General features: G+C 35.1%; 1 long non-coding RNA gene across 1 annotated transcript in view; it reads right to left on the minus strand.

Annotated features, from left to right (window-relative positions):
* Positions 1 to 14,566, minus strand: part of LOC106035131 (uncharacterized) — a 28,456-nt gene extending 13,890 nt beyond the window's left edge. Inside the window, exon 1 of the long non-coding RNA XR_001206556.3 lies at positions 14,531 to 14,566. This is a non-coding gene — a long non-coding RNA (uncharacterized lncRNA). The remainder of the gene's footprint in view (positions 1 to 14,530) is intronic.
* Between the last annotated feature and the right edge of the window lie 3,748 nt (positions 14,567 to 18,314).

Here is an 18,314-nt window from a genome sequence, read left to right on the forward strand (position 1 = left end):
AGTCAGGACCATATGGCTTGGTCTGTGCTAGCAAATTAAGTGTGTCTGGGAACACTCCTGGCCTCAAAGGCCAACTGGCGCAGCACGGATGGTGTCTATGCTACCAAAAAGTTTGGCCTCCAAAAGAGGGAAAGCTGCCTACCAGGAATGATACTTGAAAAGTCTAGTGAACTGTGTGTGTGCTGTGTGTGTGAGAGTGCTACATTGTCACTGAAACCATTTAATCTACTGATATATGAGTAGCCTATATTTTCTAGGGATATTATCATTCAATATGACAGGCCCATATCAGCCAATATAAAGTAGGAAGAAATTCACTACAAAATCATTTTAACTCATCCTCCAGAGAAGCCAATATGCACACGGAATCCATAGACTCAGAGGCTCAGAAGCTGACTGAAGTACAGCTGCAGGTGCATCATAGCCACAGAAACTCACTGTGGGAACATCATGTGTAATGCATCTATACAAATATCACTGATATGTCATGCAGTATCACTTGCACAAGTGCTTAAATTAGGAATTATTAAAACACTACCATGTTAGCGTGGCTTTATTGTAACACAAGCCTGTTGTATAATCATTATTCTCCAGAAGTCAAATAATTCTATTTTCTTTCATACTTCTCTATTTATGCACACGTCATTATTGTTTTTACCTATTACTCCAGTATTTTTCTTCTTTCTGAGCCCCTGCTAGGCCACAGTGATTACCCATTATGTCTTCACTATTTTCCTTTCTCCCAAGCCAAGATGGTGGCACCACATCAAATAGCAAGCTATTTGAAGAACATAAACTTTTAGTGCCACAAAAAAAAAACAACAAAATTTGGCAAAATGTTTCTGACCCACTGCTTAATTAATATTCACAGGTTTTAGCCAACATGCAAAATTTTAAGACTAATCTACCAAGCCAAATTATACAAGTCTTTATTTATTTATTTTCTTATACATTTTACATCCTAGCCTTTACATTATTCTCAGAGCCCACCCATTTTTCAGTGCTTATTATGAAGGTCTCTAGACATTAAACAGCAGTAATTTTACTCTAAAACAGTGTTTCCATTTGTCATAGAGATCAAACCACATTTTTCCCATTTAGTTGGAAATTCTAATCCATTCTTTTACTGACTGGTAAGTGGATTCCCAGCAAATTGCAGTACGACATCCTCCAGTCTGCTTACTGTCATTTAAAAAAGAATACTACTCTAGCTTTTAGCACCATGCCTCAGGATAACAACCTGAGATACAATCACAAACAGCAGAACTATGGATTCAGTTACAATCTTCTCTCTGCTGTCCTCTACCACATTTCTCCAATTAGCAAGTTTTTTTATCACAGAAATCAGGGAAAACCTATCAAGAACACATCTGTTCTAAGTTGCAAGTAGTTCTTAAAAAAAGCCTTTTGCCAATTCCTTTTCTGTCAATGAACTTTATAAACCAGTAATACCAACAACAGCTGGGTCTTTCGGAAAGACCAGAAATATTGACACCTTGTCAAAGAAAAGATCACTGCAGAAAAGAATCAGAGAAAATCAGTCCCTTTTCAGCTTGTCATAAAAATGCTAAAGTTTTTTCAGTAATTGAATAGGCCTTGGAACACCAGGAGAATATATCCTATATAAACTTGTGCTTCTCAAGATGATAAGACAAATTGGATTACCTGGAGTATTAAGTGGCCCCAAATCCCATGGGGAATGTTTATTAATATGCTTCTGTTACTTTACCAGCTTTATGATTCAAGAGAGGATTTGGAAAAGACTGCACATTCTTGCTACATCTTACATTTCTGACAGCTTTGGAAATTTATTTATTGACCTGAGATTTCAGGTTCTCTCTATACATTGCACAAACTGTTTTTCAGGTTCTGCTAGCATTATTTTTTCTGAATATTTTTTCATGGTGGACTGAACTCAAATGCATTTAATATTAAAAAAATATATATTTTTTTAATATTAAATAACAATCACAGTACTGTTCTGTTATTTTTACTGACTTTGTTAACAAAGTCCATTATATAAAATACACAAAACACAAAGAAAGGTTTAAAATCCAAGATACTTTCTCTAAAAAGCAAAAACAAAACACACACACACACACAAAAAAAAAAAGCACTGCATTTATTTCCATAGATTATAGATTTTTCCTGGAACTGTTTTCTCTAATGTCAAACCTTTTGGAGATGGCTCCACAGACCTTACCACTGTCAAATATTTTGTGCCTATGGAATGAAGGACACCTTTTGCTATTTTACAGACCACTGCTATGTTCTCTACATTCTTTGATGACAAAAAAACTCAGTCCAGGCAGTAAGCAACTGTATTCCTCAAAATTCACAACTGACTTCCTTAAATCAATATCTTCCTTATAAGTTGCCTGTATCAAAATACATTTCTTGTTTTATCGATGTGTGAAATTAAAATCCTTTATGCTTCTAAAATCTCAAGAGAGAACAGATTCAGTGTGTGAAGCAAATCTTGTTTGTTTTCAGAAATCTTGACTCTTCAGCTGTCTAGGTGTTCTGCTCAGGCACCCACAAGGTTGTATGAGGTCCCTCAGTATTCAGAAAAAAATGAAGAAGATCAGGCAGATTTGGAAGCATGCAATCATCAGAAACTTAGTTTCCAAAATACAGGAAATATTTCTTTATTTTGTCTTTTTTTTTTTTTTTTAATTTTCAGGAGAGGATGACTAGATTGATCATTAATGAAAGTGAATGTGATAGATAGGTCGATCAGTTAACATAACTGTAAAGCAGAATAATGTTTGACAGTTGAAGAAACATTAGCCAGAAAAAAAAAATCTTTTCCAAAGTAATTTAAACTGATTGGTTTATTATAAGAAATTAAGATGGAAAAATATAATCATTGACTATAAATCTTAATAAGCATCATTAGTCATCTTAGATCATATAGATTTTGGCTAACTTTCAATAAATTGCAGTAATGGCAGTATATTGTCTTGTATTTGAATGATGTGCATCATATTTCTGTCCTTAGGACAGAAGAGCTTGTAAAACGAGTAACAACAGCATGTTATTCCTTTCCTTAAAATCATTAATAAAAAAACAAAGCAAAACAAAACTATAACTGTTTTATGAAAAAACAGGCGGTACCTAGCAGAAAGGGAAACACAAAGCATAAAATCCAAAGAACAAAGCTCTGCAAAATGTGGTATTTTCATTTCCAAGAGTGTCTTGTAACACTGAGCCAGATATGCTGGTATGCTCCAAAAGTTCTCAACAATTCCAGTGAAGGAAGGAAACAGCAAGGTTGATTGATAAATCAACTGGCCAGAGTATACCAGCAAGTTACCATCATTTACTTCAGATTATTGCCTCATGAGTTTGTTCTTTGACTTTGAGTTCAGAAGTTGAGATAGTAGCTTGTAACAGCCAAGTTCCATTATGTTTAAGTCAATGTACATTCTACATGATTTAAATGAAAAACTATAAATCAGTATCAGTGTACTAAGAAAATGGACGCAGATTCACTATAAAGATTTCTGAAGTATAGAAAATGTTTTAAGGATGCTCAAGAGGACTTTTTTACTGACTCACAGGGAGTAGGCTGCTCTGCTATCTCCAAATTGGTGTTGGGAAGGCCAAAGTGACTATATGGGTTTGCCACATAAAATACCCTTGAGCTGAAAATGCAATTTGGAATATGTTTGAATATTAGTTTGAAAGGATTTAAGAAATTGTTCAAATACTATTTTTACCATGTAAGTATGCTGGTTCCCCAAAGTTAATATTATTGTTCCAACAATTGTACAATGTAGTACTATGTAGTAGTGCTATGTTGCACTAGAAACTCACAGCTGAATCTGTGAGACAGCTGAATCTCACTGATCTGCTCTGAAGTCAGGCATCAAAAATAGAGTTATATACGCACAAAATTCTGGATCAAAAAAATTTGAAAGATCAAAAGTGAAATTAGAGGAACGAATGACTACTATGAGGTACTTATTAGTAGATAGCCTAGATGGTAAATCTTTTGACAGTTATAGCTGTGTGAGATTAATTTAGATCCTGAACATCTACAGAATAAGTGGTACTCTTTCAAAAAGAGCCAATTTCCAATTGTATAGATGCAACTAGTTACCATACATTCCCATTTATCTTTATAGCATGCAAAAAAGTCACATAGACTTTTTGTGTCACCCTTCCTAATTTGTAGAATGGATATAATGAGAATTCCTCTCTTCACGAGTGTTGAAGAATATGCAATGGCATTTTAATAAGGCATTTACAAAATTGATAAGTCATATAACACTCATTGAAAAAGAAATAAATGTGTATTAATCATTTTATTCCTTTATCTTCCAAACAATCTATAAGCTAAAAAAAGTACTTAACTTAGAATCAGACCTGGAAAATGACTTGCACGGGAAGCAGTATAAAAACTAGTTGTTTTTTTTTTGTTTTGTTTTGTTTGTTTGTTTGTTTTATAATAAGGATTTGTCTGTGATCTGTGTTACATTTTTCTAACATGTTGTTTTTATAATGTTTCTGCGTGCTTTTTAAAGTTATCTCCAGTAGGAGATTTAGGGATTTTTGGTTATGGAGAACTGAGTATATTAATCAGAAAAAGCTTGCCTTGCCTTGAAGTCTGTTCTCAGGTTTGTGTTTTGGTCTGCTTTTGAAATTCAAATTACTATTAAAATAAGCTCATGTTCTTACTTAGCAAAATCGTTTGTGCTAACAAAGTGCTTTCTCTGCTTTACTGTAGGTCCCTAAGGTGACTGTTTCACCAGATACTGTATAACCATACTGTGTTTAGTGGCTGATGATTAGGTTGTGACTGTTTATTTCCTTCTTTTTTATTATAATCTTGTTCAAAAACCTGTCATGTCACGTTACAATCCCATATTCCTTTTCATGGAAAACTTCATGCCAACTTGTCTGCATACCAAAGTCTTGAGTCCAAAGTTTTCTAGATGATTCAGAGAGAAGGAAGGGGAAAGGACAAATTTCCCTTCCACAAAGCAGAGCCTTGGAACACTATAGTCATACTAGTGGAGAGACTGAGGGAGCACAAAAGAGACCCTTTGTGACACAGCTGAATTTGCGGGCCAAAACCATACACTATTTCTATAAGCTATAGTGATGCAAAAACGGATGAAGCAAGGAGCAAGATAGATCATCTGTATCTTAACGACACAAATGTTCAGGTAAGGAACATTCCTCAAAATATTAGAAGATGCTATCAGCGACCTTTAACATGCAGCTTGTCAGAATAGCTTCTCTGGTTATCACATCCCTTCAAAATGTAAATGTGTCTCCCCTGACCTGTGTGTTCTTTGATTTCCAACTGCTTTGTGCATTTGGAGGCACATGGCACTCTTTACATACCGTGAAAAAGAGAAGCAAGCAAGCACCTGCTAATGACCCCGGTCTACTTTTAATGATCTCCACATCCAAAATTGTGAAACTGCTGTTAACCACAGGAGAGCTCCCTTAACTTGCTCACTAGATGGGATTTTAAGATTAGAATGTTTAGCAAAAAACTCATTCTGCTTCCTGATAGCAGAATTGTTACAAAAATATGAAGCAAAGCACATTAGAGTTATGTATAACAAGAAAGATCTTCACATTCTTTGGTATGTCCCCCAGCCTCTTCTTCTTTCTTTAAGGTTAAGTTGGAATCTTTCTCTAGTAACTTAAAAGCTTTTCTGCTATTGATTCTATTGGCTAAAACAGTTCATAGAATCATAGAATCATAGAATCATAGAATATCCTGAGTTGGAAGGGACCCTTAAGGATCATCAAGTCCAACTCTTGATACCGCACAGGTCTACCCAAAAGTTCAGACCATGGTTGCCCTTCAGTTGTTGCCCTTCCTCTTCCCACCTTTTTAAGTAGCAAAAGGACAGAGAACAAATCTGAGACTTTTCCTGTATCTTCCTGTTGCTTCCTTCTAGTGTGAATACTTTCTTCCTTGATCCTTGACTGCTTATTGTGAGGCCTCTTGGACTTTCAGGAAATTAGATTAGAACAGAACGGAACAGAACAGTGGGAAGGGACCTTCAAAGACCATCAAGTCCAATTGTTTGACCACTTCTGGGCTAACCAAAAGTTAAAGCATATTATTAAGGGCATTATCCAAATGTCTTTTGAACACTTATGGGCATGGGGCATCAACCACCTTGCTAGGAAGCCTGTTCCAGTGTTTGACCACCAGCACAGTAATGGATTTTTTTCCTAATACCTAGTTTGAACATCCCTAAAAATTGTTTGATAGAAACATAAAATACACTGAAGAAATGCATACATGTGTTTCAATTTGTTCCCCTGCTAGGAAGTACTACTCTGCGGTATTTGGTTAGCATATCACTTGTTTAAAAACTAATTTTCAAAATTGCTGTGAATGATCATCACAATTAATGGCTCCAGTAATTTAAGTCCATGACAAATGAAGAGACTTCAAATGCTAAAAAATCAAGCCCCCAAATGCATGCAAAACACATTTTGAACACATTTTGTATTAGAGAAAAATATATTTTCCCAGTCTCCACTTTCTGACTACACTTCCAACATTTTTTCCTCAAATTCACTATTACAACCAGAAGATTTTGAGGAAAGTATTACAACCATAAGAAAAAAAAAAGAAACAGAAGTCCAGAAAATTTCTTATCACAGAATTAGAACAAATGTCAAGTTCAATTACCAGGAAAAAAAGAGAGAAAGTAATCATTCCTTGTTTCAACTGACAGGTAACATTGCTCTGGCATCTTAGCTAAACACTAAATGCTAACAGCCAAGCACTAAGCTGCTACACATACATCCTCCTCTATAATATGAATAAGGAAACATTCAAGTTGATAAATCCAAAGAAATTTTGTCTTTGTAATCATAATTTGTAATAAACCTATGGCATTTAGTGTCATTGAAAGTAGCTGATACAAAGAATTCCAAAAAAAATAAATAAAAATTAGGATACTTATTTAGAAGATCCAGAATTGTCAGAGCAATGATAATGCCTTTAACATTTTTGAGACAGATAGTAAACTACAAATGTACTTGGAAGCTTAATATATGAACATTTAATTCTACCTGCCAATTTTACCCAAGTCATTTGGTGAAATATTATCTTCTGTCCATAATTAGAGATAAGGGACTAAACAGGCTTTTGGTCTGTTCAAATATGGCACTAGTTATGTTCTTTTGTCTTACTGTCTTAAAGATGGTATAGGGTTGAAAACAACTAATTGTAACTTTTAAACTACTCATTCAAGTTAAACTTCACAAAATTGTGTGGAGTATTGCTCTTTCATATTAATCTATAATGACGTCAGTTTACTTACATCTTGACAGCCTACGCTTCCTTTTTCTCTTTTTGCCCTTTTCGCCCTTTTCAAGGGCTTTTTTCTTTTAAGAGATATATGATATGAACCTCTGTCAATGTATCAAACACAATAAGTCTATACAGAAAAATGTGTCTGAGCGTTAGTTCTCTCTGGTCTACTTTGTTTATAAGGAAAGACAGCTCATATATTGCTTGTTATTAATATCCAAGAGTGCTGAATAGCAAAGAAGGAAACTTTCCTCTCACAGAAACCTTTTATCTTGACTCAGCTGAAAGTTAATATACTATAGTCTCAGTTAATAGATGATCAAAGACATAACCCAGTGTGAGGATTAAAGAGAGTTCTGCTGTGACCATCTTCATATATTCTGCACAGCAAGGTATTAATGAAAGCAAAGATAAGTCCAAAAAGCCAATATTGATTTTAAAAAATGAACCCATCTTTTCATCTAAAATAGGTGAATATGACAAAATGTCACCATGCACTTGAGAAACAACAACGAAAAGATAACAGCAGGAAATTAATTAGTTTACAGAAAAGGTGAGAATTTATTATACCAGGTTCTGATTTAGGAAGCCATCCCTAGTCAGCAAAACACTTTAGCGTATGTTTAACTAGAAACACATTCATAAGTTCCACGAACTTGATGGGTTATAACACATTCTTAAAGTTTAAGATTAAAGCAGTGATTAATGCCTAATATTGTTCTTGCTAAACCTCAAAAGTTTTTGCTACGAACTTTTGCTATAGTTTCCCTTTTAAAGCTAGTATGCTTCTACTATTTATGCTTAGTCCTATTCTGTCTTTGTTGTTGTCATTGTTGTTATCTGAATAAGAAAATAAAATATTACTGTAATATCTAGTTGTTTTTATTTACTTCTGAAGATTAAGATTCAAAAAATAAGAGCTGACTTGTAATCTTGAATGTGGAATGTATACATTGCCTTGCTTCATGTATATATCACATACACGTATATTCAGTAGTCATATTATGTATATGTATATTATATTCAGTGTATACATTGGCTTGCTTCATGTATATATCTGTATCACAGATTCATGTATTTAAACAAGATTTTAGAAGTGTTTCTGTTCTAAGAATTATTTCCCCCTTCAGCTGCTTTTTAAAGATTTCCGACTGTTTAATTCATAAAAACAGAGGTTTTGGAGCGAACAAAACCATCAAATATTTTTTGATGTACATATCAAGGACAGATATTTGAATATGTATATTTTAGACAAGTTGTACTGTGAAAATAATTATTGTGGAGGAATACTGCTGTGTATAGAAAGCAGAGAAGCCAGATTGGAACACCAGGGGGATGGTGCTATGAAGAAGTTAACATGAGGCATTCAGACTGTGGATGGCTTTACAAGTAGCACTGACTCTGTGTGTGTTCTTATGTCATGGCAAATGAGACAAAATTAGAGGCTTTGAATTCCTCACTGTAAGTGAAATAAGTTGCTTTTTATTATCACAGAAGATGAGTATGGGGACAAACAACTGTTCTGAAGTAGCTAGTCCACTGGAAATCTTTACAAATTGTAATTTTATTTTGAATGACTTTGTCACAAAGCCATCTTGTAAGTATTGTAGGTCAAAGATTTATACTCTAAAGAATGTGTCTTCTATTCGTATTCAACTAGATAAAAATGTTCTAGAAAAAGTAGATCTTAAATTTTCAATTCTAATTTTTATGCTTATATATTTTTTATAATATTATGAAACAAGATTAAGCAAGTAGGAAAGTAACAATTGTAGAGGGACTTCTATTTATAAATATTTCTATGCAATGGGCATTTCAGAATCAATATTTGCCAGTGATAGATGTGATACACTAATCAAATAGGGAAAGCTAATACTAGTTGAGTACACCAAAGAACACAGCCATAAAGTAGAGAGCTATATCAGACCATCTTTGTTTTCAAAAGTCAGAGAGGGTTAGGTTGGTTATAATAATAGACTTTTTAAAATTCTTCTGTGTGCTTTAAAAACCTCAGTGATGTGGCAAAGCTTCAGAAAAGTATAAAAGTCACTGGTATTTTGCCAGAGAAAACCTAATGAAAGGAGTTTCATGTATATGTTTGAATCCCTTTCTCTACAAGACAATATTTGCTAGAGTTGTTTAATTCCTAGTAGACAAAGTTGCTAGAGACTGCCAAGGGAAAGCAGCATATAGCACATGTTTATGTTTTGTACACCAGACTGCTTACAGACTAAAAACAGGACACCTGCTGACAGGAAAAGTGAGGTATCTTTTAGTTCAATAGGTAGCCCTAATGCTTTTGAATACAAAGGTGCCTGGTTCCATTTTTTGCAAGAATTGATTCCTACCACGTAAGACTAATGTTTCATTTGATACCGTCCGAGTTGGTTACTTCATTGTAGCTTCCACTTCCTACATCAAGCTTTGTGATTTCTATTTGTTATTTCTTTTCAGTTTTTCATTTCCCTTTTCCTCTTACACATTTACAGAAATCAAAACATGAATAAAAGGTCCTAGGTAACCATAGCAAGAAAATGAACTATTTGCAAATATTTTATTGCCTTTGTTTTTGCATAAGGGTTTTGAGCTGTAAAATACCAGACACCATATGCATTTAATCCCTTATTCACATGTTTGTTTTTGTTTGGATTTTTTTTGGAGAGCTGTACATTAAAATAATGAAGTGTACATGAGATATTTTGGTAAAACTATAACAAATATAACTTCTGTTTGGCTACTCATAGAATGCACATAGTTTGGAAACTCAGGTATATGGTGTAATAAGCCTATTTTATGATCAGGATCTATTACATATACAAATATATATACACATATTCTATTATTCAAAGGAAAACTTACAGTTTTACAGTTACTCTGTTTTGACTTGTTTTCTAATAAAGATGTATACACAGATGTCTGTTCCACACTTAAATGGGGAAGTTTAAGCAGGAGTGATTCCAACTGCTAGTGGTGACCTGGAGAAAGCCCAAATGTTGTGAAATTTTGCAGTGGAATGAATGGAGATCATTCACATAATTGGTTACTGTGGCTCAGCTGCTGAAAAAGAAATGTCCATTTTAATCCATTACGTTATCAACAAAATGATTGTCTGTTATATCTTAAAGTTAGGTGGTTACATATTGAAAAATTTAAAATCCTCTTTTGTGTAAAGAGTAACAGAATGGACAGGTTCTGTTCCTATACACATACACACACACATGTATATATAAACACATGCTGTGTGTTTTTCCTCAGAAAGTAATATTCATAAACTCCCTTCTATTTGAAGCTCTGGACAAGATCTTTTTTGCGTCAGAAAAAATATACTCAACACATCAGCAATGGAAGTCCTGAAATGGTTCTTTCATCTAATCTCCTAAGGCACTATGTAGAAAGCTTTTTCAGTAAAGTTAGATACTTTCACCTGTTATATTCTGCTCATGGAAATTGCCAAAGCACTAGGAAACTTCTCTAATAGAATTTATATCAACCCAAGTTACACCAGCTATTGGTCTTAATCTTTTACAATAATTCTTCAATATAGATTACATCTCCTGAGCAGAAGTCACAGACTTCAAGGCCTCTTTAGATAATAAACCTGTGAGAAATTAAGTGATTAATTATATCAACAGAAACATTCTGAGGCTATTCCCTTCTGTGTGCCATGACCCACACCAACCCTTATATTATATATATATATATATATTAATTATATGTTATAAAAGTCACAAAACTATCACATTCAGCCAAGGAAAAGAAGTATGTCATACACCTTTAAAAACTGCATTGTTCAACATGCACTACCACTTATTTTATACAGTTCTGAATATGTGATTTCCATGAGAACAGCATATCACAGATTATTTTCATAGCTTTTTAGTTAAGATGCATTTTCTAAAAAAAATCACCTGAAATTACCCTTCTTTCCTACCACTCTTATGAAACCTCCATTTTACAAAATTGAATAAAATGTTTCTGCCTGTCATTTATGATATAATGAAATCACTGTATATTTGATATTGTGTACTTTTCATATGTGCCTTTTCATATTTCTAGGCACCTGTAATGTTTACAGAGTTTTCCAGACATTTTGGACATAATTCTCTCTTGGCTTGGACTAATGGAAATTAGAAGCAAAACCTGACCTCTCAGAATGATTGTGTTTCACAATCTATACTCTACTCTGAAAATGACTGACAAAACGTAAAGAACGAAGCTGAAGTTCTCAGAGTTTAACAAAAAGTCTGTGTTCTCTTGTGCAGAATTTCTTTTTTTTCCCCACCTTGTTTTCTTATTCCTTTACCCTAAAACATGATTCTGACTAAATGTAACTGTTTCCTCTTTGTATATATGAGAACAAAGGAATGTCAGTGTGTGGCTACATAACAGATGTACTATAGAAAACAAAACAAAACAACAACAACAAAAAACACTGATACTGTCAGAAAAAAGAACTAGTTCTTTGGGTTCAAGCAAAAAAAGAAAATACCAGGTGAATATTTTCAAATATTGAAATCCTCAAATTATGGGAAATATGAACAACCAGAAATCAAAAAGTATGGCTATATGGAGCTTGAGAATTCAAACCATGCATCCACCTCCCCAAGGCAGGACTAACTATCCCTTCACGATTATGAAATTCAGCTAGGCTGTACTTGAAAATTCTAGTGATAAAGTTACAACAAGAAACACACTATTTAGTTCAGTGTTTAACCGTCTATATATAGAAATATTTTCCCAAAGTCCTAAATATCTTTATTGGAAGTTAAAGTTATCATTTTCTGTTCTTTCTATTCTGAACAAAAACAAAAGACAGTTTTTTGCTTTTTCTTTGAAGATTGCTATCACATCTCTTCCCACTCTTCTCTCTTCTAGAGTAATAAAGCTACAGCAAATTGAAAAGTAATTTTGCACAAATTATTTCAGAGATAACTTGAGGAATTTGACTTTTTCAATCACGATGATAAAATCTTACAAAACTTCAGAACTTAAAACCAAGCATAAGCATAAAAGACCTTTGATACAGATACACATTTGGAAAAGTCCCTGTAGTGTACCGTACATTAAGTAAATGCATAACTGTGTTTATTACATATACTATATGATGACAAATATGGAAATAAAAAAGAGATTGAATAAATAGCAAAAGCAACAACAACAACAAAAAAGCCTGTCTTTCATTTGACAATTTTATTTTAGTCACTCCCTTCTGTGCAGTCACTTTCACTCATAGAAGTCAGGAGAGAATTAAATTCTCACCAGATTCCTATCTAAAGAAAAGTGAAAAATGTGCCTAACCTTAAGGCTGTGACCCCAGCCTGGAGAAACAGGCAGTATTAGCTAAAACTTACATGGAGACATAATAGAGTAACAAAAGCAGAGCAGAATGATGTTAAATTACAATGAAAACAAAAAGTTCATAGCTGTCATCTGCACATTTTTCTGAAACTACAGCTAAGTTTTATATTTTGGACTCTTAAAATATTTAGGAAGTCATCTACATTGATGAATCTTAGCTATGATATTTTCTATTGTATTTTTATCTATCTTACACTTATGCAGACTGGTGATAATAAAGGATATTATCTTTCATTAAAAAAAGAATACTTTTGAATGATTGTAGACAGACATTCACAAAGACCAACTCAAAGGCACAGAAAGACACACACAAAAAGCATTTAGAAACTTCTAGAAATAATCCGTGGGTATTGTCAATCTTTCCAGTTTGTACTAAATGAACCTATATTTCATTTTCATGAATATCTGAAAAAGGATATTTGATTTCTATTACCTTGTACAGGTTGGAGTACAGGCCTGTATACAAGACTGACTAGTTATTCTAGGTCAAGAGATTAGTTATTGCTCGCATCATTAGAAACCTGGTTACTCTAATTAGGGTAGGGCCAGGTATGATCAATGTCTGCTGGCACTTTTCAGTTTCTAGTTAATTCAGAGCAGCTTTTGTGCTGTAGCAACAAAAACAAAGAAAAAGGCAACTTTTTCTGAATTATTACTACTTTTAATATTATATTTTGTAAGAACTTGCTGTTGAAATGAAAGATCAGTATTCAGAATGTAAAAGGAACAGTGCCATCAAACTGAAGAAAATTACTGTATTTCTGTATGTATTTTAATTCATATTCATCAGTATGTCTTCAAAATATTTACGTCTTTAACACTAAATATAGTGTTGACAAGTAGTACAAGTAGGGGACAAGAAGATGAGCACTAAATAGAGTCATACAAGAATTCATACAAGAATGGATCACAAGTTTTATCACTAAATATATATATATCATTTCTTACAAAATGAAAGTGCCTTGGATTATCTCTCTCAATACTGTCATTTGCTTTATGTATTTTACTCAAACTTTGGGCTGGTGCTCAGAAGACTGTCTTCTTAGACTAACCAACTTTTTTATAAGGTTGTTATTTTTAAGTCCTAATCTTGCAGTATGTTTCCTAAACTAGTAAGCATCATATTAAACATAATGCAATTACCTTCATTTTGAATAACCATAAATGTGAGTATCAATCTTATTGAAAAGTCTCTGTATAACTGTTTGACAGGTTTTCTGTTTTCTTATTATGATAACAATGATTTGTAGCCAGCTGGTCATGTATCGCTTCATTCAGCTCTGATGTTCTCCAGGATGCCCCTGAAGTGAGTGATCTCAAATTAAGACCACCTTTCCAATTCTTTTTTTTTTCCCTTTTTTTTTTTTTAATAAAATGAAACTTACTTAAAATCATTTACCAAAAATTCTTTTACAAGTTCTTAAAGCAGAACATTGGAACAATCAAAGTAAAATGCTACAAAAGATTCTTACAATGCACTGATCAAATTTTGAGTTTGGTTTGAAAAAATTGGGTTTAAAATACCTAATGCCTAATTTGTTACCTAAATTTTGCTGTCATATTGCTACTGTAAATGATATTGTTAAATAACAGGCATGAATATGTTTCCATAAATTGTTCACTGCTATTACTCAATTATCAGACCTTCAATGCTATAAGCTAATAATTTTGTGGATAGGAAAAAAAATATTCTCATATACTAAATGGTCACAAATACTGCCTCTCTGACAAGAAGATCACAAAAATTAATATTAATTGACTTCCAATTTTTGCTGATGTTCATATTCATATAATGGCCTATATTAAATGCTGGAATTAATATCATTTAAATCAGAAACCTTGAGATATTAAAAATATACTAAATGAAGCACATACCAGAAGAAAATTTCTGTTGCAGAGGCTATGTTGAGTTGCTAGGAGTTAAATTATTTTGAACAATTTCGAGATAATTTATCCCAGTTGCAAGAGATTATTGACACCTGGCTTTTGTTTAGATTATCCAAGTACAACTAACTACCTTGAGATACTGTTTGAAAGTCTTCTACTTGCCTGTAGATGCTGATCATTTTGAGTACTGCTGTCCTGTCACAACTCTCACTGAAGGAATTTCACTGAAGCATATATGAAGTTATAAAAACAATTCCTGTTTTATAGACACCTAATAAAAAGACTATTTTCCATGTGCTAATACAATTAAATTTAGTGATGAAAATGAAATTAGAATTCAGAATATTGTTTTGCATTATTAACATAATTTCAAGATTACTGAGAGCACACAGTGGTGTTACAGTGACATGTGACTGATGAGGTGGAAGTATGTGTGAGAGCCATTGAACACCATGAATTTTCATAATATATCATCACTATGAAAACACCTGTAGTAAAGAACATTGTGCTGATACACAGAAAATTTCTTTTCTGTGGTTGACACAATTTTCATTTTGCCCTGCCATTATTAGAAAGGAAGACAAAAATGTCTGCCAGATAGAGTATTTGGAGACTATATAAAAGACTTCTATGCTGATAGCACATTGCAGATTTTTTTATCAAAAATGAGGCTGGACAAATCTTTCCTTTCCTTCAAGTCATTGAACTGAAAAAGAGCCATTTCAGCAGGTATTTTTGAATGACTTTGCAGTTCTAATCTTCTGCCTGTCTGAGAGATGAAAGGACTAAAGATATCAAAAAAAAAAAAGTTATTAATGATCTAGTTGGGAGAAAGTGCATCCTCAGAAAGTTTATAGATAATACAAAGCTGTGAAGGGTGGTTGATGCACCACATATTTGTGGTGGAAGGACCTCAACAGGCTGGAGATCAGCTGCCAGCAACCTCATAGAGTTCAACAAAGAGAAATTTGAAGCCTTGTATCAAAGGAGGAATAATCCCATACATCAGCACAACCTAGGGGCTGACTGGCTAGAAAGCAGCTTTGCAGAAGCAGACCTACTGTCCTGGTGGACACCAAGTTGATCATGAGCCAGCAATGTGCTCTTGCAGCAAAGAAAGCCGTGAGCTTCCTGGGCTGAATAAGGCTGAGAATCACCAGAAAGTTGATCCTTCCTCTCTACTTCACCCTTGTGAGACCAAATCCAGAGTGTTGTGTCTAGTGCTGGGATCACCAGTACAGGAAAGGAAAGGGCATATTGGAGCAAGGTTCAGGAAAAAAAAAAAAATGATTAAGGGGTTGGAGCATCTCTCATATGGGGGGAGGATGAAAAAAGGAGGGATTGTTGGATTGTTTAGTCTGGAGAAGAGAAGGCTTTGGAAGAACCTTCTCAGATTCATAGAACCGTAGAATGGTTTGTGTTGAAAGGGACCTTAAAGAACATTTAGTCCCAACCCCACTGTCATAGGCAGGGACACCTTCCAATAGATCAGGTTTTGCGAAGCCCCATCCAACCTGGCCTTTTAACATTTCCAGGGATGGGGCAAACACAACTTCTCTGTACGTGTTCCAGTACCTCACCACCCACATAGTAAAGAATTTCTTTCTAATGTCTGATCTAAATCTGCCTTTTTTCAGTTTAAAGTCATTTCCCCTTGTCCTACCACTATACTCCCTGATAAAGAGTCCCTCTCCAGTTTTCTTGTAGGCCCCCTTTAGGTGTTGGAAAATCACTATAAGGTCTCCCTGGAGCTTTCTCTTCTCTAGGCTGAACAAGCCCAACTCCTTCAGCCTGTCCTCATAGGAGAGGTAGTCCAGCCCCTTGCTCATCTTCATGGACCTCCTCTGTACTCATTCTAATACTTCCATGTCCTTCTTTTACTGGGGACCCCAGGGCTGAACACAGGTGGGGTCTCACAAGAGCGTAGTAGAGGGAGATAATCACCTCCCTCAACCTGCTGGCCACACTTTTGATGCAGCCCAGGATACAGTTGGCTTTCTGGGCTGCAAGCACACATTACTGGCTCATGTTGAGCTTCTCATCAACCAACAGCCCCAGGTCCTTCTCATACTTTCAATACGTTCTCTTCCCAGACTGTATTTGTGCTTAGGACTGCCCTGGCACAGATACAGGAATGGCACTTGGCCTTTTTGAACTTAACGAGGTTCACACAGGCCCACCTCTTAAGCCTGTCAAGGTCCCTCTGGATGGCATCCCTTCCCTCCAGCATGTCAACTGCACCACACAGCTTGGTGTCATCAGCAAACTTGCTGAGGGTGCCCTCAATCTCAGTGTCCATGTCACCGACTGTTGTGCTTTAACCCGGCTGGCAGCTAAACACCACACAGCCGTTCGCTCACCCTCCCCCCTCCCTCTCTGGGATGGGGGAGAGAAACGGGAAAGTGAAGCCGGTGAGTTGAGATAAAGACAGTTTATTAAGACAGGAATATAATAATAACAATAATAATAATAATAGTGATAATGATAATAGTATTAATAATAATAATGTGTAAGAAAACAAGTGATGCACAATGCAATTGCTCACCACCCGCTGACCGATGCCCAGCCTATCCCCGAGCAGCCGGCCCCCCACCCCGGTCAGCCACCCCTATATATTGTTTAGCATGACGTCAGATGGTATGGAATACCCCTTTGGCCAGTTTGGGTCAGCTGTCCTGGGTCTGTCCCCTCCCAGCTCCTGCTGCACCCCCAGCCTGCTCGCTGGCAGGACAGAGCGAGAAGCCGAAAAGTCCTTGGCCTGGTGTAAACACTGCTCTGCAACAATTAAAACATCAGCATGTTATCAGCACTCTTCTCATCCTAATCCAAAACATAGCACCCTACCAGCTACTATGAGGGAAAATTAACTCTGTCCTAACTGGAACCAGGACACCGACAAAGACAGATGTTAAACAGCACTGGTCCCAGTACTGACCCCTGAGGAATACCACTCGTTACTGATCTCCACTTGGACATTGAGAATTGACTGCAATTCTTTGATTGCGACCATTGAACCAACTCCTTATCCCCTGAGTGGTCCATCCATCAAATCCATGTCTTTCCAATTTAGAGATAAGGATATCATGGGCGACAGTGTCAAATGCTTTGCACAAGTCCAGGCAGATGTCAGTTGCTCTTCCTCTATCCACCAATGCCGTAACCCCATCATATAAGGCCACCAGATTTGTCAGGCAAACAAGGCAGAAAACTAGAGACTGAAATAAAAATAAGCATATCCATTCTTCAAAATATTTTTTATAGCTGAAGGCACTAGACAATTGGGATACTGTGGTGATCACAAAACTACATAGCTTCTTAGATATTTTGATATTTGTAGTCTATTACCTGCAGAGAGCACTGTAGTGAAGATCATCTATTGTTTTGACAACATCAGTGCTGGATATGATTATGTGTTAAGTTAAAATATTGTCCTTTAGACTGAAAAAGTTGTGCTGTTGCTTCATAGATGGCATCTCCGTTATCAGTCATCAGTAAAAATGACATACATCTTACTTTAGAGATTTTCAGCAAATAATTTCCAAAAATAATTTCTTTCACAGAGTGTGAAATAGACCTAGAACTATCTTGGATGTGAGAATGTTACAGACTAAGAATAAGGCCCTCCTAACTACAGTAGAAAAAGGACACTAGTTAATTCTTGTTCTATTTTGTGTTCCAACTATATTCAAGCAGTTTTGATTCAAGGAATGGCCAGGAAAATACCAAAGAGTTATAGCTATAAGATCAATCAAACAAAAATCCCAAGACAATT

Source organism: Anser cygnoides, chromosome 4, assembly GCF_040182565.1.
Source record: "Anser cygnoides isolate HZ-2024a breed goose chromosome 4, Taihu_goose_T2T_genome, whole genome shotgun sequence".
Taxonomy (NCBI): Eukaryota; Metazoa; Chordata; class Aves; order Anseriformes; family Anatidae; genus Anser; species Anser cygnoides.